The sequence below is a fragment of the Bombyx mandarina genome, chromosome 23 (assembly GCF_030267445.1).
Source record: "Bombyx mandarina strain Sakado chromosome 23, ASM3026744v2".
In the NCBI taxonomy this organism is placed as follows: domain Eukaryota; kingdom Metazoa; phylum Arthropoda; class Insecta; order Lepidoptera; family Bombycidae; genus Bombyx; species Bombyx mandarina.
Window position 1 is genome coordinate 2,195,423 of NC_143229.1, and position 24,629 is coordinate 2,220,051.

Genomic DNA, 24,629 nt, shown 5'->3' on the forward strand with positions numbered 1-24,629 from the left:
ATGACATTAAAATAAAAAACCGCAATTATGAAAAATGTTTTTAGATGTCCACTATTCGTGAAAGCGATTTCTGACCTATCACTAAACGACTTTTTACAGATTTTTTTACAGATGAGTATCTACACACATCGCGTGTCCGTACTCAACAATGTGTGTATTAAATATTCGTTGGTTCTGTATTTGTTCTGTTGGACTATAATCGACGGGGGTCAGGGACGAAGCGTTGTAACTAAAAAAGAACAAAAATTTGAATATTAAATAGATCGTCATATTCCGAACAACAACTTTTTTTTTTTTTTTTTTTTTTTTTTTTTTTTTTTTTTTTTTTTTTTTTTATTGCTTAGATGGGTGGACGAGCTCACAGCCCACCTGGTGTTAAGTGGTTACTGGAGCCCATAGACATCCACAACGTAAATGCGCCACCCACCTTGAGATACAAGTTCTAAGGTCTCAAGTATAGTTACAACGGCTGCCCCACCCTTCAAACCGAAACGCATTACTGCTTCACGGCAGAAATAGGCAGGGCGGTGGTACCCACCCGCGCGGACTCACAAGAGGTCCTACCACCAGTAATTACGCAAATTATAATTTTGCGGGTTTCATTTTTATTACACGATGTTATTCCTTCACCGTGGAAGTCAATCGTGAACATTTGTTGAGTACGTATTTCATTAGAAAAATTGGTACCCGCCTGCGGGATTCGAACACCGGTGCATCGCTTCAACACGAATACACCGGACGTCTCATCCGTTAGGCCACGACGACTACAAATGACTGACCAATACACAAGAAGACCTTAGTTGGTGAATGAAATTGTAACTTAAAACTAAATATTCCTTGAACTCATTTGAGGTTAAGAGGTTATTAGTGGAGCTACTGCCGCCACCGAACTTGGGCATGAGAACAAGTCTTATGTATAGTAAACAGTCCTAATTCTCAAAGCGGAACGCGTAGAAATAGCCAGCTGTACTATTAGAAGTATTAGATTAAGTCGTCGTGGCCTAATGGATAAGAAGTCCGGTGCATTCGTATTTAGCGATACAACGGTGTTCGAATCCCGCAGGCGGTTACAAATTTTTGAAATGAAATACGTGCGTAACAAATGTTCACGATTGACTTCCACGGTGAAGAAATAACATCTTGTAATAAAAAAACCCGCAAAATTATAATTTGCGTAATTACTGGTGGTTGGACCTCTTGTGAGTCCACATGTATCAGCACCCTGCCTATTTCTGCCGTGAAGCAGTAATGCGTTTCGGTTTGAAGGGCGGGGCAGCCGTTGGTAATATACTTGTACTGTAAAAACGGAGACCTTAGAACTCGTATCTCAAGGTGGGTGGCGAATTTACGTTGTTACGAATATCTATGAGATCCAGTAACCATTTAACATCAGGTGGGCTGTGAGCTCGTAGACCCATCTAAGCAATAAATAAAAAGATATCCTACTACGAGGTTTTTTTTTTTTTTTTTTTTTTTTTTTTTTTTTTTTTTTTTTTTTTTTAATTTATGATTGAAGGATTACTGGTGGCCCGGAGGCCTTTCCAGTTTCACCAGGACAGGTGGGCGAGCAAAGGCTCAGCCAGGAGGGGTGGGATTTGCTAACAGCTACCCGAGCGCCTCCGGAGGAGACCTAACAACTCAAGAGTAGCTGCTTCGCGAATGAATCTACTACCGGATCGGAATCGCGACCCGCTGAGAAGATCCGGCGAGAAACTCAGCGAGCTGATTCATGGGTTAGGTTGCACGGCGAACTCTTTGTCGAGTTCGACGAGTACGGTTACCGAGGTCCCTAAGCCTGCTCCTAGAGCTGAAGGCGTCTAGTGCAAAGGTTATTGGATCTGATGGATCCGTAAGGACGTGTCTAGGGCGTCGACGGTGACTGGCTCCTGCATGATCAGGATTCGGGGAGTAGTCAGCGGCGGCTACGATAAGGCGGTTATCATGACGCATAGCCTTATCGAAGTACCGTCCCGACGCTGACTTCATGTATTTCTGTATAGATTCGAGGCCCAGGTCGTCGTGTAGGTCAACGTTCCTCACGAACCACGGAGCTCCGACGGCTAACCTGCAAAAGCGGGATTGTAGAGATTGAAGGGTGTCTATGTGTGTGCGGGCCGCGTGAGCGAACACCACACTCGCGTCAGTCATAACGGGCCTTTTTTTTTTTTTTTTTTGTCAGGAGGAAATCGCCGTACTTCCGCCCTCCACTGGGGACGGCGGGCGGAGCATGTCGGAGTCGAACCGACTAAAACCTCCTGTCGCTCAACAACCAACGTCCAAACCTCACATGAGACAGAACTCATGAAAAGGCAAAGGGGGGAAAGTGAAGTGTTTAGTGCGGTATGCAAGTTTTGTAAAGTGTCACCTTATTCCGAAGGGACATTTTACTCCGCTTACAGATCATGGGGTAGAGTCTACCGAGAATAAACGCGGCACGGTCACGGACTGATTTTATATGCGGGCGGAATGTCATCGATGCATCCAGGGTAACGCCCAGGTACTTGACCTTCCTGGCCCAGGGTATGGATTGACTAAAGAGAGTAATCGGGGGTGTGAGATTCCTCCTCCTAATACGAGAGGAAATCCGTGTGGAGCTTCCCCTCTGAAATAGCACCGCAGTACTTTTCGCTGGGTTGATGTCTATGCGCCATTTTCGGAACCACGTATAGCTTATTGCGTGAGTAAATCGGGCAGCACTGTATTAGGGTAATTTATTAACAAATCATTGACTACTTCGACAAAGCGGCGCGACACGATAATCCTCTTATCGTGGTCGCTGCTAATTACTTATCCGACCCAGACGACGGGGCAACACAAAGCCGTCGTCGCTCGAGACATGTCTATCCGATATTCCACTTTCGGTTCTTTTAGGCACCCGTTACCGTCTTAACCTAAGCAAACTAACCCATAACGTTTGAGCCCCGTGAGCTCACCTACACGCCCGATTACGCTAAAATGGTCTCTCAAGACCATCAGCTTAGATAGAAAAAAAAACCCATAGACACAAACCATTGATTTTCTTGCTGGATCTTCTCAGTGTGTGGCGATTCCGATCCAGTGGTAGATTCTGCGAAGCACTGCTCTTGCTAGGGCTAGTGTTAGCAAATTCTCTCAGGTTGAACCCGTTAGCTCACCTACCCGTTCCGACCTAGCTGGAATAGCCCCTTAGACTAACGAATAGGTAGGTTTTATTTTAAAAAATAGCATTGGATTTCTTTATGTTAGTTATCACGTGATTTATTGGTGAAATTTCGTTTGGTTTTAATGACGAAATACACGCGAAACGCTACTAATGAGTTTACGCTTTTTAAAGTATAACTAGATGATGACCGAGCTTTGCTCTGTTTTTTTTTTTGATACCGCAATCTTGTTGTATCTTTAAAGCGGTTAGTTGCCCTCAATTAATAAAAATAGTATTATTATTCGCCAATAGATGTCGGGAAGAGGTGATTATTGAAAACACGAATAAAACAACATTTTCTGAAAATAAATCGTAGCTAGATCGATTTATCGCCCTCGAAATCCCCTGTATACTAAATTTTATGAAAATCGTTGGGATTCAGATTATATACATATATATTATATATATATATATATATTCAGATTATATATATTCAGATTATATACATATATATTATATATATATGTATATAATCTGAATCTCGGAAACGGCTATATGTATATAATCTGAATCTCGGAAACGCCTAAAACGATTTTCGTAAAATTGCTCGTTTAAAGGTAAGAGATTTAAACCTTAATGCACCGTTTAAATTATACTTTAGCGGTCTTTGAATTTTCGTATCGATAAAATAACTTGTAATATGAATATATGTACTGGGTACTATTATTGGTACTGGTACTGGTAAATGTCTTCAAGTTGCTGACCTACAATATCACGCCTTATACGCAATAATGACATACGGTTAGTTAAAAAAAAAACTTTTATAGGCAGAGGAGCATATGGCCCACCCGATGGTGAGTGGTTACCGTCGCTTATGGACATCAGCAACGCCAGGAGCAGAGCCAAGCCGCTGCCTACCTTGGTTTGTAAGTAAATGTTCAGCTTGTATTCATCATTATCAGAATTCATAAATAATATTAATGTCGAAGATTTTATTGGGAAATCTTGTACGTACCAGGCGATCAATATTGGACATCGATATTTAGATAGACAGTATCGTCTAACTTTGGTTTCGTAGAGAGCTATCTCTATGGGACAAAGCAACTATCCGGTATTCATGGGGACCAAATGTCAATTAGGTAATGTGCGACAGAGATAAAGCTCTACGAAGCAAAAACTAACCGACCGTCTCTTTCCCACGGTCGATGTGCAATATTTATTGTCGGGTACTGTACACGACGTATTTTTTATAATGCCAAAATTTTATTTTAACATGTCTTTATGTTAGTTAAAATATTAACAATGGATTACTACTCACCAATGAAAGCGCAAATAGTAAAAATACTATTAACTTATCTAAAATACACGAAAAGCGGCATCGAAAGGAGAATCCGTACGAATTATTTTAATCAAAGAAGCAAATAACACAACGTTTAATATGAGGGTTGTGTTACGAAAACACCCACAAATTACAAGGTTTGTTTGTGCCTTTTGATCTCGAGAATGTAAAGGCTGTTTTACACAACGAATAAGCGCGCCGGTTAATTTGAATTTTATAATGACTGATGTACTGTTACTTAGCGATTACACAAATACAAATCATGAGGCGGGTAACAGTTCATATGAACAAATACTTATGGCATACATATTTCACGATGAAAGATTTTTTTGAAGTGAAACTTCTTTAGACGCGTGGAAAATTTAACACGCGACAGATCCTCTGAGATCCTTTGGAGCCTCTGGGTCTGCGGAGGGACTTCGGTTCCCTCTGTATTTTGTACCGTATGTTCCATGGGGAGTGCTCTGAGGAATTGTTCGAGATGATACCAGCATCTCGTTTTTACCATCGCACCGCCCGCCACCGGAGTAGAGTTCATCCATACTACCTGGAGCCACTGCGATCATCCACAGTGCGTTTCCAGAGATCTTTTTTGCCACGTACCATCCGGCTATGGAATGAGCTCCCCTCCACGGTGTTTCCCGAGCGCTATGACATGTCCTTCTTCAAACGAGGCTTGTGGAGAGTATTAAGCGGTAGGCAGCGGCTTGGCTCTGCCCCTGGCATTGCTGAAGTCCATGGGCGACGGTAACCACTCACCATCAGGTGGGCCGTATGCCCGTCTGCCTACAAAGGCAATAAAAAAAAAAAAAAAAGATCCGTTACGGCTAGAGTGACAAGATACAATTTAAGAAGAGCGAGAGAGAGAAAATAGACAGAGCGTCTCGCGAACCACTCGAGAGGAAAAGGATAAAGTGAGCTAGGTTGTTTGTCTTATACGCAGCATTCCCTATTAAAAGATAAATTTGATTTAAGGATGAAAATGAGGAGAACTACAATACTCCTCCTTGCATCGTATTCCTCATTGCTGAGGGTCGTGACCACCCTTTGGTATCACCTTCGCACGCACGATTTTTCTCCATCCATTCTTGTCTCTGGCGGTGTGGAGGGCGTTGTGAAACGTGGAATCAAGAGCGGTGCGGATCTGGTCGGACCAACGTATTGGGCTGCGCCCCCGAGGTCTTTTCCCATCTACTTTACCAGTCACGATGAGCCTCTCGAGATTGCTACCATCCTTTCGTGCGATGTGACCAAAGTATTCAAGGACTCTGCGAAGACACTCGGATGACAGCCGCGAGGAGATTTTGAGTTCTTGCAAGATTGATACGTTGGTCCGAAATGCTGTCCACGGAATACGCAGCATCTTTCTCCAGCACCACATCTCAAAGGCGTCAATGCGTCTGCGGTCTGCAGATTTCAGTGACCAGGTCTCAGCGCCATACGAAAAAATCGAGAAAACTAGAGTCCGTACCAGTTTGGTTTTGGTCTTTACGGATATGTTGCGATCTCTCCAGATTTTTCCGAGCTGAGTCATAGCACTCTTAGCCATACCAATTCTCCGGCGCACCTCCCTCTCGCACGAGCCATTGTTACTAATGTTGGAACCCAGGTAGTTAAAATTGTCCACTATTTCTAGGTCTAATGCGCCAGTGAGTTCCAATTTTCCAGACCTATCCACCACCATGACTTTGGTTTTGGATTTGTTTATGGAAAGTCCCATCTCCTTGCTTATCCGCTCCATTCGGTCCAGAAGCGCAACCATTTCCGACTCATTCGCTGCAAGAAGAGTAGTATCATCGGCGTATCGGAGGTTGGTGATTTTCACGCCACCAACTGTAATGCCACCGTCCCAATTCTCGCAGGTCCGTCTCATTATGTGCTCCCCATAGGCGTTAAAAAGAATGGGCGATAAAATACAACCTTGGCGTACTCCTTTGTGAAATTTAAAAGGTTTCGAGGTTGTTCTATCGACTCTTACGACTGCCTGACTTGAGCCATACAAGTTGCGAAGTAAGGCGATGAGATGATTAGGTACCCCAAGTTCTCGTAGAACCTTCCATAAACAACTCCAGTTGACACAGTCGAACGCCTTGCTATAGTCGACGAAACACATTATCACTGGCGTATCAAACTCATATGCTTTCTCAACAATCTGCCTGATGTTGAGAATCTGTGCACGAGTACCCTTGCCCTTCACGAAACCCGCTTGCTCTTGCGGAATTTGCCAATCAAGGTAGTAACGGATGCGGTTGTTGAGGATGTGAAGCAAGATTTTGCTTGCATGTGAGATGAGAGACAAGGTTCGATAATTGTCGCAATTCTTGGTTGATCCTTTCTTGTGTAGCGGAAGAATAATGGACACACATGGACAGACTACAATACTACACACCCCAAAAGAAGTTTCACTTCTTTGATTGCACCAAGTTGCACGAGCACCATTTTTTTTATTGCGTATGTGGGTGGATCCTAATAACGTGATATAACGTGAATGCCGCCACTAATTATAAGATTTGACGTCTATGTCTCAATTATATAATTAATTAGCTTGATTTAAGTACATGTTTCATTTGAATAATTGATAACTTCTTGCGGGATTCGAACACCGGCACAACTCACTCGATACGAGTGCACCGGCCGTCTTATCTTATAGGCCACGACGACTTCAGAATTACTTGTTTTGATCAAATTAAACCAGCAGACTTGTTAAAAGCACTAATACAATCGGTAGTAGGGTGCATAGTTGGCAAACAAAAAGAAGTATCATGACCCTTATTACTTTGTGGCGGGTAGCCATTATACAACGCAAGATAATTGATAGATGCCTGAATCTCGCTTACGACATTTTCAAGATAAAGCGCATATATACAAGTTCCGAATAACAACATTCGGACCGTCGGTCTACCGAGCAATATCATCCGCTCGGTGGAAGATCTTCCCTTTGTCGTAAGCCCCAAACTTAGTCGCATAGAAATTCGTTCGGTTTGAAGGCTTAAAAAATCCTTCAATACTATTGAAACTTTTAAAATTTTTAATGCGACGAAGGGATTCCCGTTATTATGCCTATGGACTCTGGAACGGAATAAGTCCCATCGCTCGATACAAATATACCGCGTTACTTATCTTTTAAGACAAGACGACTTTAATTGCATCTGTTGCGTCGTGTAACAGCTCTGCCATACATATTCTGCTAATGCTGTCGAGGCTGGTGTCAAATGGTTGAAAATGGACAGCGACATTAACATTATAAGATAAGGGCATAAGCTTAAGTGACTGTCTATTCTAGCGAATTTACAAAAGGGCTCAGGACAAAGGGTGCAGAGCTGTTCGGACTTGCCAACAAAGGTATTTTTTGTTATAGCGTGATAGTGTTCAAGAAAGTTTCCTAGTGTGAACCAGCCCTTATTCTGAGCAATCGATGTCGCGACGGGCAATATTTAAGGTTCGCTTTAGTATATCATGGAATTCAGACATTATTGCTTTATTTGGCTAGACTTTTTGGACGGATTTAAGTTTTCTTATTAGTAATTTGTAGTATAAGGAAATTTTAGTACATAGTGATATTTTTTTGTCCGTATAGAATCATTTGAGAGCTATTAAGGGGGGATATCTACAGTCGGCACCATTGCGCAACTTTAAAAAGGCAACAACTTGAAGCCCCTTCGGTTATTCAATCCCGATTCTGCAGGATAGCCGTCGGAGCACCATGGTTCCTGAGGAACGTGGATCTCCACGATGACCTGGAGCTCGACTCTGTCAGTAAGTATCTACAGTCGGCATCATTGCGCAACTTTGAAAAGGCGGCACGACATGAGAACCCTCCTGTTGTGGCCGCTGGAAACTACATACCCGATCCTATAGACCGAATGGTAAACAGTCGACGTCGCCCAAAACACGTCATTAAGAATCCTCCAGATTCGTTAACGGTGCTTTTAGGTACCACAAGCACCAGTCACCGTCCTCGTCGAGCCTGTCGCTTGCGACGAAGGGCTCGACGAGCGAATTAACCCATAGACACAGCCCACTGAGTTTCTCGCCGGATCTTCTCAGTGGGTCGTTTCCGATCCGGTGGTAGATTCTGCGAAGCACTGCTCTTACTAGGGTCAGTGTTAGCATCACTCCGGTTTGAGCCCCGTGAGCTCACCTACTAGTTAAGGTTACGCTGAAATAGATTTTCAAGGCTATCAGCTTAGGTAGGAAAAAAAAGCTGGATTCGACTTTTTGTCGAGGTAAGAGCACAAATTTGCCCTAACATCTTACCTATTATTTTCACGATACCATCGCTCATTCTCGTTTGAAGGACAAGACGGGCGACCCAATAGATTTGTTATGTTACAATCCTATGTTTCAAGGTAGGAGGTGGGATTCACATGTCTATAGGCACACACCAAGCCTGACGATAAGGAGCTTAAGTGAATAAAGATTTTAAATTTTCACTTATTATCACTAAGGAGCTTTAATTACCCAGTTAAGAGCCACGATGTACGCCAGCTTTGCAGAAGAAATTAATAAAACGTACACTCAACGGCTCTAAACTAGGATTATCTCTTGTGTAACGGTTTCCGGAAATGTATTCGTGATAATAACATGAACATCTAAGCCTCGAATAACACACAAAAACAATAATAGGTACATAATATAATAAGAGACAGATAGCTTGTGAAATAAATGGTAAGAACTCATTATAGAATAATGTGTGTAATGTAGATAGCCGCGAAAGTTTAAAACATTTTGTAATCAAAGAGGGATGTAAGAAAACACATTTGGTCGCTTATAGTTGCACAAACATAATGTTTGTAATATATTTTACGGTGATACTGCGAAACATACTAACACAAAAATTATGTTAAGCAATAAAGAGCAATTCGCGTACTTTATTATGTAAATGTACGTAGTTTAGAAGAGTGTTTTGGCGTCGCTATCCGTATTGTGTCAAAACAACTTTATCATGTTTGATGTATGTATTATATTGATCAATAGATATTGGCTGTTTGTCTTAATTTCCTTTAGTTTTTTCGGTTGGAGCGTTTTAGAAGTAAAAAGCGCGGCTTTGTCTATGCTCTTCAGTTTTTAGCGGGAACGCGAGGTGTCAACTTTAATTCTGTTAATTTAGGGTTTTCTTTGATTTTAGCGTTTACTAGTGATACATACAGGTAGTAATAGGTAATAGTGATAGTGGTTTAGCGTATAATGGTACCTATGTAATGGTGGCTTGATAATATAATAATTTAGTATTTTGAATATTGATTCAATTTTTAAGAGTTAGGTTCTTAATATTTTGTACTCGCATCTATACTCCTATTAATACGTGAATCAAAAACTTTATACCCCTTTTTACGAAAATTGCGCGGACGGCGGAGTATGAAATTTCCCTTTAACCCACAGACATAGCCCACTGAGTTTCTCGCCGGATCTTCTCAGTGGGTCGCGTTTCCGATCCGGTGGTAGATTCTGCGAAGGATTGCTCTTAGTAGGGCCAGTGTTAGCAACACTTCCGGTTTGAGCCCCGCGAGCTCACTAGTTAAGGCGACGCTGATATAGCCTCTCAAGACTATCAGCATAGGTAGGGGAAAAAATACTCAGCCTCGCCCGTCGGGATACGGCTTGTGTGGCATTTCGCACTATCAAACATAAAAATCGAAGACAACATTTTTGGTTTTGATAATTAACTATATTTTTTACGGGTTATTTTGTAACACGTTGTATATAAGACATCTTAGCCCTTTATACACGGCCCGAGCTCCTCGGATTGTAATAAATTACAAATAAGCTCCTAAATAATATTATAATATAAACTTTACCAACATGATACGTGATCAGTCCGTATATTTCCGCAGAGATTAATTACTGCTTTGTGTACGATATTAAATACTATTATCTAGAGAATACTCAAATTTATATATACGTATGATTTTAAGTGTAAGTATATTTAATTAAAATTGCCGTTACACTCGACTTTGTTTGCTTGGTACTTCATGGAATAACTACTTGATGTATTTACGAAAAACTTACAAGTTGAGAAAAAAGCGTGCTCACATAAAGTGTGGGGTCATATAAAAGTGATTTAAATTCAATATTTATTGAGGGGTAATAAAAAAAAGACTATATAAAACATAAACTAGCAACCAAATGCGCAAGGCCAAAATAAACACGTGGAATAGTAGTTTTTGATTTTAATTTTATTTTCTTCAACCTCAAAGTCAATTTCAATTTCAAAGTCACTAACAACCTTTTAATCCGATTATTAATAGCAACGTCTGGATGCTGGCAATATTTTGTTTTTAAATTCAGAAATAATACAATTTTTGTTTTGCAGGCATCTCATCGGCTCCGTTTCGCTTTTAATATAAAAAACTGGGAAGGACTCATGAAACCATACATCTCGGTATTAATAAGTTTTACCAAATAAATTCTGTATTTATTTGTCTTAAGCCTAAATTCTTCGTCTCAAAGCAAACGTAACTCATTTGTCAGTGAGAAACTCTTCACGTTACAAAGGTCCAACACTAACGTTACCTAATTGAAACGTTAATTGGCTGATGTGAGCACCTAAAAAGTTAGAAAAATTTTGCTTAATTTTTTTGGGTTAGCTGCTAATTGCTACCAACGCCTATGCCATACCAGTGTTATAAGACTAATAAAAAATAATAGCAGATGTTAGGCTTGTTTGAAAATGGAACAAAAGCCAATCCTCTTGTGACATTAGGTATGCAGATTACTCTAGTTATTAAACTAGTTTGTTGTTTATCACGCGTTAATCTATACTAGGGTAACCTCGTTGATGTAATCAGTATCATAATATTATAAACTGAACTAATGAAGCTACTGAATCTAGGACGATAATATTCTGTCCGGTAATTATTATAGCATAACACAGTTCATCCTTACTGAAAACCTGAGCCATTGGGCTCTTGCACAGGTGATTGCGTTTTCACGGACTATTCTTGCCACTATCTGGCACTGCACTAGATCTCTCTTTACAGTGTTCCAAAAGCGTTAAAGTATGTCTCGGAATAGACGACAGCATTTATGTTGTATTGTCTATTCCTTATCCTTGTGCTTAGTGCGAGTTTTTTAACGTTCTCGATAGCGTAAAAGTTAGCTCATATTTTTATGGAATGGGATTGTTTGCGTATATTTGCCGCTAGGGGCGCTGTTCCAATTGCGTACAAAATTGGCTTAACTTTTACGCTATCGAGAACGTTAAGAAACTCTCATTAAGTACACCTATCTTATTTATCCACCTTAGTTAAAATTGCATCATAAAAACTAAAATCTAAATCAATGACATAACTTTTTTAAATTTTGCTTTTTTAATAAATATCCTTGGTTACAAAAAAAATAAAAAAGCATGCTTAAATAGCAATTGATATTAGGAATTAATTTCAAAGTTTTTTATCCTGTTGATACTGGTCAGTAAAATTCTGAGCGCAGTTGTACAATTATTTTATTGTTGTTATTGTTCCTTGATGCGTGTGTGTGTTTGTGTGTCAGTAAAAATGACAATCAAAGATTACATAAATGCAAACATAATAAACGTTAGCTTTAATATTAACATGCTAATAATATTAACTGCGTGCTAATATTAAAATTATAAGTGTACTGTCACTTTCCCTTGAAACTCCAAAATTAATTTATGTATAATTTTGGAGTCTTCAGGCCTCCAAAGGCCTAAATATGTATACAAGGAAGAGTTCCAGACGAATTTCAAACAAATTCCATTCGTATTTCAGCCTAATTTTGTACCGCTTTAGATCTTATATATGTGGGATTCTGATTGTTCTTATTTTCTTTTTATGTCACTTTTATAATGTTGATAGATGTCACTGTGAAGTAAAATTAGATGATGAGGGAGTTGTCAAAAGAAGAAGTAAAGAATCGTACGACGTTAAGATTGTTTAAATTATTTTGTGTGAATTTCTGCGGTAATCTGCACCCTAACATTCATAAATCCCACAACTTTTATGGGGGCTCGTCCGGGATATGAAGAAAACATGGTGTACGGTGTAAAAGTGTGAATAGTAGATGCCGCATAATCGCCAAGCAAGCTGTCAAACATCATCTGTGTCAATTAAGAAGAGAAATAAAATATTGCCATACTGAAAAAAATACCCGATATTTGGTAGAATTTTACCATTTGAGGGAACGACGATTATTTTATTCAGAAAAATTTATGAAGACGATTGGTTATTATTTTGGTTGATAAAAGACGAAACAATTGATACAGAATGGCACGACGAAATCAGAAAGACAATGAAGATTTGACAAAACCCAGTTCAGACGATATTACCTCTGGAAGCAAACCACGGATTTCTTTTAATGACTTAGAGAAATCTATGACGCTCTTTACCGGAGACGATACCTACCCGATTGAGACATGGATAAGTGATTTTGAAGATACCGCTACGTTAATGGAGTGGACTGAAATAGAGAAAATTATTTATTCGAAAAGACTTCTCTCTGGTACAGCAAAGTTATTTCTGCGATCGTTGGGCTCGATAGCATCATGGGTCGTACTTAAAGAATTATTAACAGAAGAATTTGCTCCAAAACTCAGTAGTGCTACCATCCACAAAAAATTAGCATCACGCAAGATGAAAACGAGTGAGACTTACCAACAGTATTTTCTACACATGAAGGAATTGGCTATGCATGGGAAAGTTGAAGACGAAGCTATCATAGAATACGTGATAGATGGTATCCGTGACTCTGAAACAAACAAATCTATTTTATACGGAGCTACCGACATGAAACAATTTCGAAAGAAACTGGAAGTATACACACAAATAAAGGAAAAGATGCACCATAAGGCTGCTGCTCAGATTACGCCCACGACGACTACAGGACGCAAGCCCGTGTACACTAAGAGATGTTACAACTGCGGTGATTCTAGCCACCAATCATCGGCATGCACAAATGGAATAAAATGTTTCAAATGTAACGAATACGGACACAAATCAAACGAATGTCAGAGTACGATGAAGAAGACACTTAAAATCCAAGATGTAAGCGACTTTACTTCGAATCTTCGTCAGCCATACAAGAAAGCCAAGATTAATGATATTGAAGTTACTACTTTTCTTGACACCGGAAGCGATGCAAATTTAATTCGAGAATGCTATTATAGAGAAGTATTGTCAAAGGATAATGACTACGATCCGAACAATACACTTAATTTATCAGGAATAGCCGAGCATGAAGTACGCACAAAAGGATCTTTTACAGCAAGAATTGAAATGGATGATGTGCTTTTTGAAACAAAGATTAACGTGGTAGACGATGACGTAATACCCGTTAATATTTTACTCGGAAATCCGATATTGAACGAAATTGAAATTGCATTTTCCGCTGATGGAATTTCAGTGAAGAAGATATTACACCTGACTCAGATTAATGATTACAAAGAAGAACTTACAGACAAATATGATATTAAGACGATGAAATATAAAGACACAATTAAGAAATTACTGGAAGACTATGATGACTTAAAGACTACGACGAAAGAATCAAATGTAAAACTTAAAATTATACTTACCAATGAAGATCCGATTCACCAGACTCCCCGAAGACTCTCACCTCTAGAGTTAAACATAGTAAAGAAACAGATAGAAGAATGGTTAGATCAAGATGTAATAAAAGCAAGTAAATCAGAATTTGCAAGTCCGATAGTATTAGCGAAAAAGAAAAATGGAAGTTACCGACTATGCGTAGATTACAGAAGGCTCAACAAGAAAATTATCAGAGAAAGATTTCCACTTCCGCTTATAGAAGACCTACTCGACAAACTGAAAGAAGCACAACTATTTACGTCACTAGATTTGAAAAATGGATTTTTACACGTGAATGTCAGCGAAGAAAGCCAGAAGTATACTGCATTCGTAACACCACAAGGACAATATGAATTCAATAAAATGCCATTCGGTTTGTGCACAGCGCCGTGCGTATTCCAACGATTCGTTAATGATATCTTTCAGGATTTCATTCTAGATGGCACTGTCCTAGCTTATTTAGATGACCTAATAATACCTTCTAAAACAGAAGAAGAAGGAATCAAGAAGATGAAGAAAATACTTGAAAGAGCGCAAGAATATGGGTTACAATTTAATTGGGAGAAATGTCACTTTCTGCAAAGAGAAATTCAATATTTGGGTTATATTATTTGTGATAATCATGTAAAACCTTCTACTGAGAAGATACAAGCTGTTGCAAGGTTCAAGAAGCCGGAGAATATAAAAGGACTAAGGTCATTCTTGGGTTTAACTGGATATTTTAGAAAATTTGTTAAAGATTACTCAATCATAGCAAAGCCACTGACTGATTTACTCAAGATGGATGTAAACTTTGATTTTGACATTAACTGCGAAAGAGCTTTTGAAAAATTAAAACAGATTTTGTGTGGTTCACCAGTTTTACGCATTTACGATTCGAATCTCGAAACAGAGTTACATACAGATGCAAGCATAGATGGCTACGGAGCCGTTTTATTGCAGAGAAGCCCAAAAGATAACCAGCTGCACCCGATATACTACATGAGCAAAAAGACTACTCCTGCAGAAAAGAAATATCACAGCTACTATCTGGAAATTTTAGCAATTGTAGAAGCAATAAAGAAATTTAGAGTTTATTTACTTGGAATTCCTTTCAAAATTATAACAGACTGTTCTGCTTTAACCATGACGCTACAGAAAAAAGACTTACCTCATAGAGTTGCTCGCTGGGCACTCCTCCTTGAAGAATTTGATTACAAAATTGAACACCGATCCGGAACACAGATGAGACATGTAGATACTTTGAGCAGATACCCTGTTAGCCTGATACTTACCGAAACTACTGCACGCCTGAAAAGAGCACAAGATGATGACCTGAAAATAAAACTATTAAAGAAGTTGTTAGAAAGAGAACCTTATGAAGATTTTGTACTAGAAAATGGAATATTGTGTAAAGTTAAAGATGGTACTAGACTTATTGTTGTACCTAAGAAGATGATAAATGAGATAATAAGAAAATGTCACGAGAAAGGCCATTTCGGAATTATAAAGACGGAAGAATTACTAAACCGAGACTACTACATTGAAAATAGCAAAGAGAAGATACGATCAATTATTGATAATTGCGTGGAATGCATATTAATTTCGCATAAAAAAGGAAGGAAAGAAGGATATTTACACCCGCTTGACAAAGGGGACACTCCATTGTCTACTTACCATGTTGATCATCTTGGTCCTTTGACATCTACGAATAAGAATTACAAATACATTTTTACTGTTGTAGATGGTTTCACGAAATTTACGTGGATCTACCCAACCAAAACTTTATCGACGGAAGAAGTACTACAAAAACTCAGATTGCAACAGGAAACTTTCGGTTCTCCAGAGCGAATTATAACAGATCGTAATGCTGCTTTTACTTCTAATGATTTCAAAACATACTGTAACGAAGAAAACATAACACATTATGTAATAACTACCGGTCAGCCGAGAGGAAACGGTCAAGTTGAGAGAATACACCAAATAATAATAAACGTGCTGAGTAAACTCACATCAGACGACCCTGCAAAATGGTACCGACAGATTGGCAAAGTGCAACGTTGTTTAAATGGGACTTACCAAAGAAGTATTGGGATGACACCCTTTGAACTGCTTACTGGAATCAAAATGAGAGACAAAAGTGATGATATTCTAAAGTTGATAGAAAAGGAGAATTTAGTATACTTTCAAAACAAAAGATCAGAACTTAGAGACAGAGCAAAGCAAAATATTCAGAAAATTCAAGAAGAAAATCGAAAAGTTTACAATCGAAAAAGACGAGAAGCTATACAGTATGAGATCGGAGACCTAGTAGCGATTAAGAGAACACAATTCGTTCAAGGCTATAAGCTACATCCGAAGTATTTAGGACCATATCAAATTATACAGAAAAAAAGGAATGACAGATACACCGTGAAGAAGATAGGAGACGGTGAAGGACCTATTAACACCACTAGCTCCGCTGACATGATGAAACCATGGTCTAATGGTGATGACGAACAAGAATCGCATTCATCCGGGCCAGATGAATAATGCAGGATAGCCGTGTGGGATTCTGATTGTTCTTATTTTCTTTTTATGTCACTTTTATAATGTTGATAGATGTCACTGTGAAGTAAAATTAGATGATGAGGGAGTTGTCAAAAGAAGAAGTAAAGAATCGTACGACGTTAAGATTGTTTAAATTATTTTGTGTGAATTTCTGCGGTAATCTGCACCCTAACATTCATAAATCCCACATATATATATTATACTCATTATCTGCCGCACCGTAAGAAGCAACAGAACGGTAAAATTGTTTGCACAATTATAAGAATATCCAAGAATTCGTCTATATTTTGTTCGAACGAATTATTGGTAATGCGATTATGTTACCCAAATAATTAATTTCGGTTTTTGATATTCGTAAAAAAATTGGTGGTTTGGATGCGAATTTAATTGTTTGCCGAAAATTTGCCCGCCCGTCTTAATAAAGAGGAAACGGTTTATCACTATAAATAAAAATGGCTGCCGGGTCAGCTAGTTAATTTATAAAGCACAAGCGACGCAACGGATTGACCATCAAATAGGCATGTCCTCTAAACCAATGGCTCGGAGATTTGAGACTATACACGGGACGTTCTTTATTCGTTATCTTTTTTAAAACTGCCTTTACGGTTTAATCTCCCATTTTTACTGTCGTTATATTATTATTTCTGACGTTTCGATTTTATTACACTTTTCGACTTAGTAGTCTAATGTACTCGTTATTAGTCTATTCTTCTAATACATATTAGTAGATAAAAAGCCATAAATGTACTCTTAATTTTGTCTACGACTTACGTAAACCGAAGAATATAATGAATTTCCTGTTTATTTGAAATTGTTGTTAACACGATTCATTGATTCAGATATTGGAACTAATTTATTAGTAGCGGCAGGAGGACCTGTGAACCTGCACATGTATATACCAACACTCTGCCTATTTCTGTCGAGATTAGTAAAAAGTGTTTCTTCTATTAACAAACATCTAGCAAATTTTAAATAATGTTAATGACACGGCAATGGCTGTATTTGATGCTTTATCGTCTACCAGCGTTCTTCTGCTTCCTTTTTTTAGTATGGCAATCGGCTTCTTGCGATGCCATTGTTGGCAGTATCGAGTTTTTCAGAATCTTCAAATATATTCTGTGATAGAAAAATGATATGGAGCGGAATAAGGTGAGGTTGAATTATTTGAGACTGTAATCAATGGGGATGAAATGAAATGTAGCGAGACGAGATTGGATGAAATAAAATCTCAGTAAAAGTAGGGTAATCTATTTTATTATTATTTACTTCGGTGAACTTTTTGGAAGAACCCAGGAAGGCATTTTGGGCGACTTTATTTCAATTATCCACATTTGTGTGTTTAGCAGACGCTAAACAGTCAATAGACCACCGTCATAACACGTTTGAAGAAACACTGAATTAAGAAACTAAAGTAATTCACATTTCACGCCTCGCGTTCCCGCCAAAAAATCTGTCAACGTCAACTTGCAAACATTATTAGCGATGTACAACCTATTTGGCTTACGGTCCATAGACAGCACGACGCGACACAAGAAACGCCGGTTGTATTTGAGCTGTTTAAAACAATTGATTCATTTCCATTATTATACGCATATAATGTATTATTTTATTTACATCAAAATAAAGTTTAGCTTAGTAAAACTATAGCACAAATTGAGTTGCTCTATAAAGAGAAACAACATTTAAAGGTATCGCTTCACCACTTTTATGTTTTTTTTTTAATTTCAATCTTTTAATAATGTTTTAATATTTCTGATGTTCCTTCTTCTAATGTTTCAATATTCAAATTTTATTTATGTCATCTTTATAACATATTAACCTCTTTTAAGATAAATCGTATAGAGGTTACACGCATATAACCGTTTCACATACACAAATAGATTACCATTTGGCGGCTGTGGCATATACAATGAAAATATACATGGCGATTAACATTTCGAAAGATATCAATGTAAATGTCAAGGGAAAAGGGCGTGAGCTGCAAAACAAAAGCTCAACCAGCGTTCAAGAAAACAAACTATGATTTGTAATAATGAATTGAACTGAGAATACGGGAGTGTACGTAAAAAATACAATGGAAGTAATGAAACAATGGTATCAGTGTATTAGACGAAAACTTTGCTTTATAAGCTGACCGCTTGGTCACTTTGCAAACGACTGTGATCCTAAAATCCGAAACGCAAGATTACTTTAGTAAAATTAGTCATTACGATCACACCCTCAGACACAGCCCACTGAATTTCTCGCCGGATCTTCTCAGTGGGTCGCGTTTCCGATCTGGTGGTAGATTCTGCGAAGCACTGCTCTTGCTATGGTTAGTGTTAGCAACGTCGTCAGGTTGCTCACCTCACCTACTTGTTAGGTTACGCTGACATAGCCTCTCAAGGCTATCAGCTTAGGCAGGAAAACACACAAAGTCTGCACTGCTCTTGCTAGGGCTAGTGTTAGTAACGTCCCAGGTTAGAGCCCCGTGAGCTCACCTATTCGTTCGGCGAATCTAGCATGACCCCTCTATGTCACTAGTATAGGCAGGGAAAAAACAGCTATTTAACAAGACGCCCGTACTGGCAGTACTCAATATTGCCTTCATAAAAATGATTAAGAGATGTGCAGCTTAATATGCACAAAAACGAAATTATGATGTTAAATAATCTATACTAATATATAAATCTACAGTCGTTAATGATGTCTACCAGTTACGGGGGCGTTAATGATGAGAATCTTTGTGCGGGTGAGAAATAGTAATGTTTATTTGAAATGCCCAGCGAAGCGGACGGGTACAGCTAGTCATTTATACTACTATTTCAGTTCGTTTTTGTGTATTTATTTATTTATAACTTTATATACTTGACAGTATAAAGTATTGTTTATTATTATTATTTATTATTTTATTATTTGCGTTTGTTTCTCAGTCATTTAAAGGTTATTTAGTCATTTTTGAGAAGTCTGTACCTAAGTGTACTTGAGGGGTACTGCAGGATTTTTCCGTGTCACGTAGAGTCGAAAATTATGGTACCTATTATGTTTACTGTTATATTTATCGTGCGTTTTATGAAACATGTTGCAGACTTCGATGCTATTATCTTGCGTGTTCGTACGTTACAGGTTGATCTATTTGCCCCGGAATTCTGGTTATAAGCCAAAAACAATAAAGTAACGTTGTTTTGTGTATTTTCAAGATTATTTAGACTGGGAGAGTGCGATGAGATACTGAAATCTTTATTCGAATGATAAACCAAAAAAAAAAACTATAAGAAAATTGAATTGAATGTTTCTTGTTTGTTTTTTGGATACACAGGTCATCTAAATACCACCTTGATATATGGAATCTAAGCAGCACCCCCTAATTTCATTGTTTAACATCTGTCCCAGCTTTGAAACTGGATCTGTTTAGCGGGTGAAATACGTAGTTTAGACTAAATCTACTTAAAATACTAGGTATTAATAGGTACTGATAATACTAAGTATCATAATATTATTTGTAATATGTACTAAGTATTCTAAATGGTGCGTAAGTCTTTTTTTATTTTTTTTTATTGCTTAGATGGGTGGATGAGCTCACAGCTCACCTGATGTTAAGTGGTTACTGGAGCCCACAGACATCTACAACGTAAATGCGCCACCCACCTTAGATATAAGTTCTAAAGTCTTAGTATAGTTACAATACAGTATAGTATAGCTATAAGTTTTTATATTCCAAGAATGATTTTACTACAAAACGCTATCTATGTCTTCATAGTGGAAGCTATTCATGTACACGTGCCGAATTTCAGTGACAAACCAAACTAGTTTTGATTAATTTATTCATAGATAGAAACCCATTGAGACGTAAGCTTTGTCGGATTTCATCTTCACAGTAAGATAATTCTAATTTGGATAAGTTAATACGAAAACTGTAAAGTAAACAAAACGTCGGAAATAATATTATGAAGACAGACAGACAGACAAGATTAAAGTATCAGTAGTTTTAATAATATAATAAAATACCACTAATTATACAACTTGGATCAACGTTTAAAGTCTTAAACTCCCAATTCCTACATACACTAGGAATTGGGAGTTTTCTCAATACTAAATAATCGATTGAAAAATATTTGACCAACGCCCATTGTTAGTAAAAGTATTAGTGAAAATACGTTTTTATGTATGTACCTTTAAAAAAAGTTATATTATTCATTATATTAAAAAAAAAAAATACTGTAGGCAATAACAGTAATACCTTATTTATTCATAACAGAGCTTATCAACAACGACCCGGCTTTTAGGACGTTCAATCTTGTTAAAGTCGAAAACAGATTTCAATTTGTACGAAAATATAATTGTGAAATCTCAAAATAACTGAAAACTTTCCAGACAGCTGATCGGCGCTACGAAACATTTGCAAATATATAATTCGAATGTTCTCGAATATTCTATCCGAAATGACAACGTTCGTTTTTTTATTCTTTTCTATTTCCTTTTTTTTTAGTTTTTTTTACCTATGCTGATAGTCTTGAGGGGCTATTTCGGCTTCACCCTAACATGTAGGTGAGCTCACGGGGCTCAAACCGGAAGTATTTGCTGTATTAGTGTAGTGGAGCTACTCCTCAATCTATCATTCCGACGCTCTGTGATGCCTTAAGCCGTCATCGTCAGTAATGGCAACAATATTTGCTAACAGGATAAGCGTTTTAAGGTAAAACTTTGATATCGAGTTCCAAGGAAGCGGTCTATGTTTCCAGATCGACCCATCTTCGATCAACAATAGTAAGTATTGTTGGTCCAAGCAACCCATCAACAATAAAACTCAAACATAAGCTTTGGGCTCGATCTGTATGGTGATCTGATAGTGACGTAATCATAAAACTTATTATTTTCTTCATTTTTCGTGTATCGCGGATATAACTAAATCTACTTTTGAAGTTTATTATTGTAATTGTTATTTTCGTAATATCATTTTAGACCTTCCGTATCCTTTACAAATTTCGTGGTCACCGACGTTTCGCGTTTAAGTTAAATTATAAATAATACTTATTCAGTATCATCATATAATTAATAGGTTCGAAGTTTGTTAAACACATAATATTATCTAGGTCAAAATGAAGCGTGTTTAAAGAGGTTAAATACGCAAATTCCCGTTACAACGTGTATGCTACGTAGACAGTCCCACGGTTATAAAAGTATTTTATTATGTCAACGGTAGTCGTCCTACAAACAAAGTTAAGGACGTGACCGGGATGTATTCTACTCCCGGAAATTTATAGATCAGAACACAATACAAGTTATCAGATCACAAGTTATTATGTCGTGTGACTCGGTATCGTGAACATACTGTTGTTTTAATGAAATGAGACCTCATCATTCTGTCTCAAACGTAAATGAGTCGTGGCATTAATATTTATGTGCAGTGAATAGAATAGCTTGTCAATTGTAGTGGACATATATAATACCACAGACTATAGGCTATTTTTCATTTTTTTTATTGTGATTTTTTAACTTAAATTTCACTAGTGATGTTCGGTAACGCTTCTCTGCGACTATTGCCTATTTAACGGCACCTGCCCCTTTAAGACAAATTGGAATATCGACCATACTAACTACTAAATAAAAAAAAATTAAAACGGTAGTGTTTAATATAGAATTAATAAAATCACCAATGATTAGAAAAATATAATAATTCAATTCAATAAATTTAGAACGTACAGTAATCAACAGTAAAAATAAATAAGTATTTTTATGTTATGTAAGTAAATGAATGTAAATATGTGTGTTTATCTTGGAATATCCCGTATATATAATAATAATTTATGGTAAAGAAAAAAATGAATACCAATTTATTTAAGAAAAAATGTATCCAAAAATACTAGTTTATTTAAAGTCAGCCGCCGATCTATAAATGTTGCTCACGGACATCAGCAAATCCAAGGGTCCTGGCGAGCACGTGTTCGGAATCCGGCTTAGGATATCTGCTGCGATATATAACAGCCCTGCTCTTGTTTAAGTTAATAAAGTCTTATACAATTTAATAGCTATGCGAAAAAAGATATGGAAAAAATATACACAATAAAAAAATTTGTTTTTTTAGTGATCATAATTACTAATATTTTCACTTGTAAAAAGAAATGACTGGAATGAAAAACCCTTACTTAAAAAACATAAAAAAAACCGGCCTTATTTAAACTTATTCTGAAAACCTATGAGTTTGTATTAAGAACGTGAGATATTGAATTATAATTCCTCATCTTTGAAATAAATCTATATAATAAGGACCAGATTGTGAATTAAAAATAAAAAATGTTTTTTATAGTTCCGATTTCTGCAAAAACAGAAAACACGGTACCATTATATTCATTCCGATAAACGTTAATCGTAAACTATAAAAATTGCAGAAGTTAAGCAAGACAAGGTGATTCCCGACAAACAAAACCTTTGAAATGGAAGATAATTACTGGTTTTTAACAAAATCGATACTAAACAATAGACTTATAATGAATTATGGTTTTGCTATTGACCTATAATATCGACTATTCTGAGACCTTGAAATCGGAAATGTTTTTGTTGTAGTATATTCAATATACTGGTCAGACAGAACTTTGAATCGCCTCGGATCACAAAAATTCACATTTCTCACCGAAATTCTATAACTTATTACAATAATTACAACACTATAAACCTAGAAATCACTTAATAAATATTTTTACACGGCACTTTAACACAGGTATCCTAAATAGTTATTGTATAAAAAAAAACACAATTCAAATTAACGCGCGAAAACATGACGTTCGCCGCGTAAACTATCGAATATAGAACACTAAAATATGCGTCAATGTCACTTTTATGTTCCATTCGGCCTGTGTTTTAGTATTCGCGTTTAGGGACACGACACGCTTGGGTGTTGGCGCTCCGCCTTCCTCTCTCACACTGAGGAGTATTGGCGCGCGTGAACAACTTCTTGGTCACTACTCAGTGGTGTGTTATCGATGGTGTCGATCTTGATAACCGCCACGGCAATCGGGTCATGGTTCAAACTTGGATAACGAAAGAATTTCGCCGAGACGTCATTAATCTTTCGCTTTTTTTTTTAGAATTTCATGAACATAATATATATTTTCTTTCGACATCGTAATTACTCTGCACTGAAAACAGTCAATGCAGCATTAGATTGATCCTTTATTTAATTTAAAATAAAACTAATTGTGTAACAGAGTTGTGTTAAATATTTAAAGCCTTTGTAGAGGGAGTAATGATATGTCTCGTCATCACGATTTATATTTAGTTTCCAGAATAAATTAGATATATTTTTATATATTGCGTGAAGAACAAATTCATAAATGTAGAGTAGTAGTACCTAGACATATTAGGAAAAAAAATTACTTAGATTAAAGGACGAGCTCTCGACCCGCCTGTCGGAGCCCATAGATATCAATAACGTAAAATACTGTCAATCCACCTCGAGACACGAGTTCAAGTCTCGGTTTTTACAGTACAACGACTACCGAAACTCATTACTGCTTCACGAAATAGGCAGAAAATGGCAGTACCTATCTGTGCGGGCTCACAAGACGTCTTACCAGCAGTGTGCTAAGTGCGAGTTTTTTTAACGTTCTCGATAGCGTAAAAGTTAACTCAAATTTGTATGAAGTTAAAATGTTTAGCTACGTTTGCTAGGGGCGCCGTTCCAACTGCATACGAAATTATGTTAACTTTTCCGCTATCGAGAACGTTAAAAAAGTCACATTAAGCACACAGTAATTACGCAAATTATAATGCTTAAGACACGATGCTATTCCTACATCGTGCAAGTCAATCGTTATTTGTTTAGTACGTACATATTTCATAATTCATTAGAGTACCTTTTTTTTTTTTTTAACGCTGTGTAATCTATTTGCGGATACCCGGTCCGGGGGGGTAACGAACCGGGTTATGTCGGACTCCGGCGCCTCCTGAGTATGGGGACGAGGAGGGCCAAGGTCCTCCACCTCCCCGAATTCTTCGCAGGAGACTACGCCTTGAAAAAGGCGCGAGAGGCGCTCGCCCCGCAAAACCAACTACCGACTAAAGCCCATCGAGCTCCACCACACCGGCTACACCAGACCTACGGTACCGCAGTGCGCGC

General features: G+C 37.7%; 1 protein-coding gene across 1 annotated transcript in view; it reads right to left on the reverse strand.

Annotated features, from left to right (window-relative positions):
* LOC114246985 (uncharacterized) overlaps nt 1-23,385 on the reverse strand; it is a 55,363-nt gene extending 31,978 nt beyond the window's left edge. Inside the window, exon 1 of the mRNA XM_089737211.1 lies at nt 23,145-23,385. The gene's annotated coding sequence lies outside the window, so the exon portion shown is untranslated. The remainder of the gene's footprint in view (nt 1-23,144) is intronic.
* Between the last annotated feature and the right edge of the window lie 1,244 nt (nt 23,386-24,629).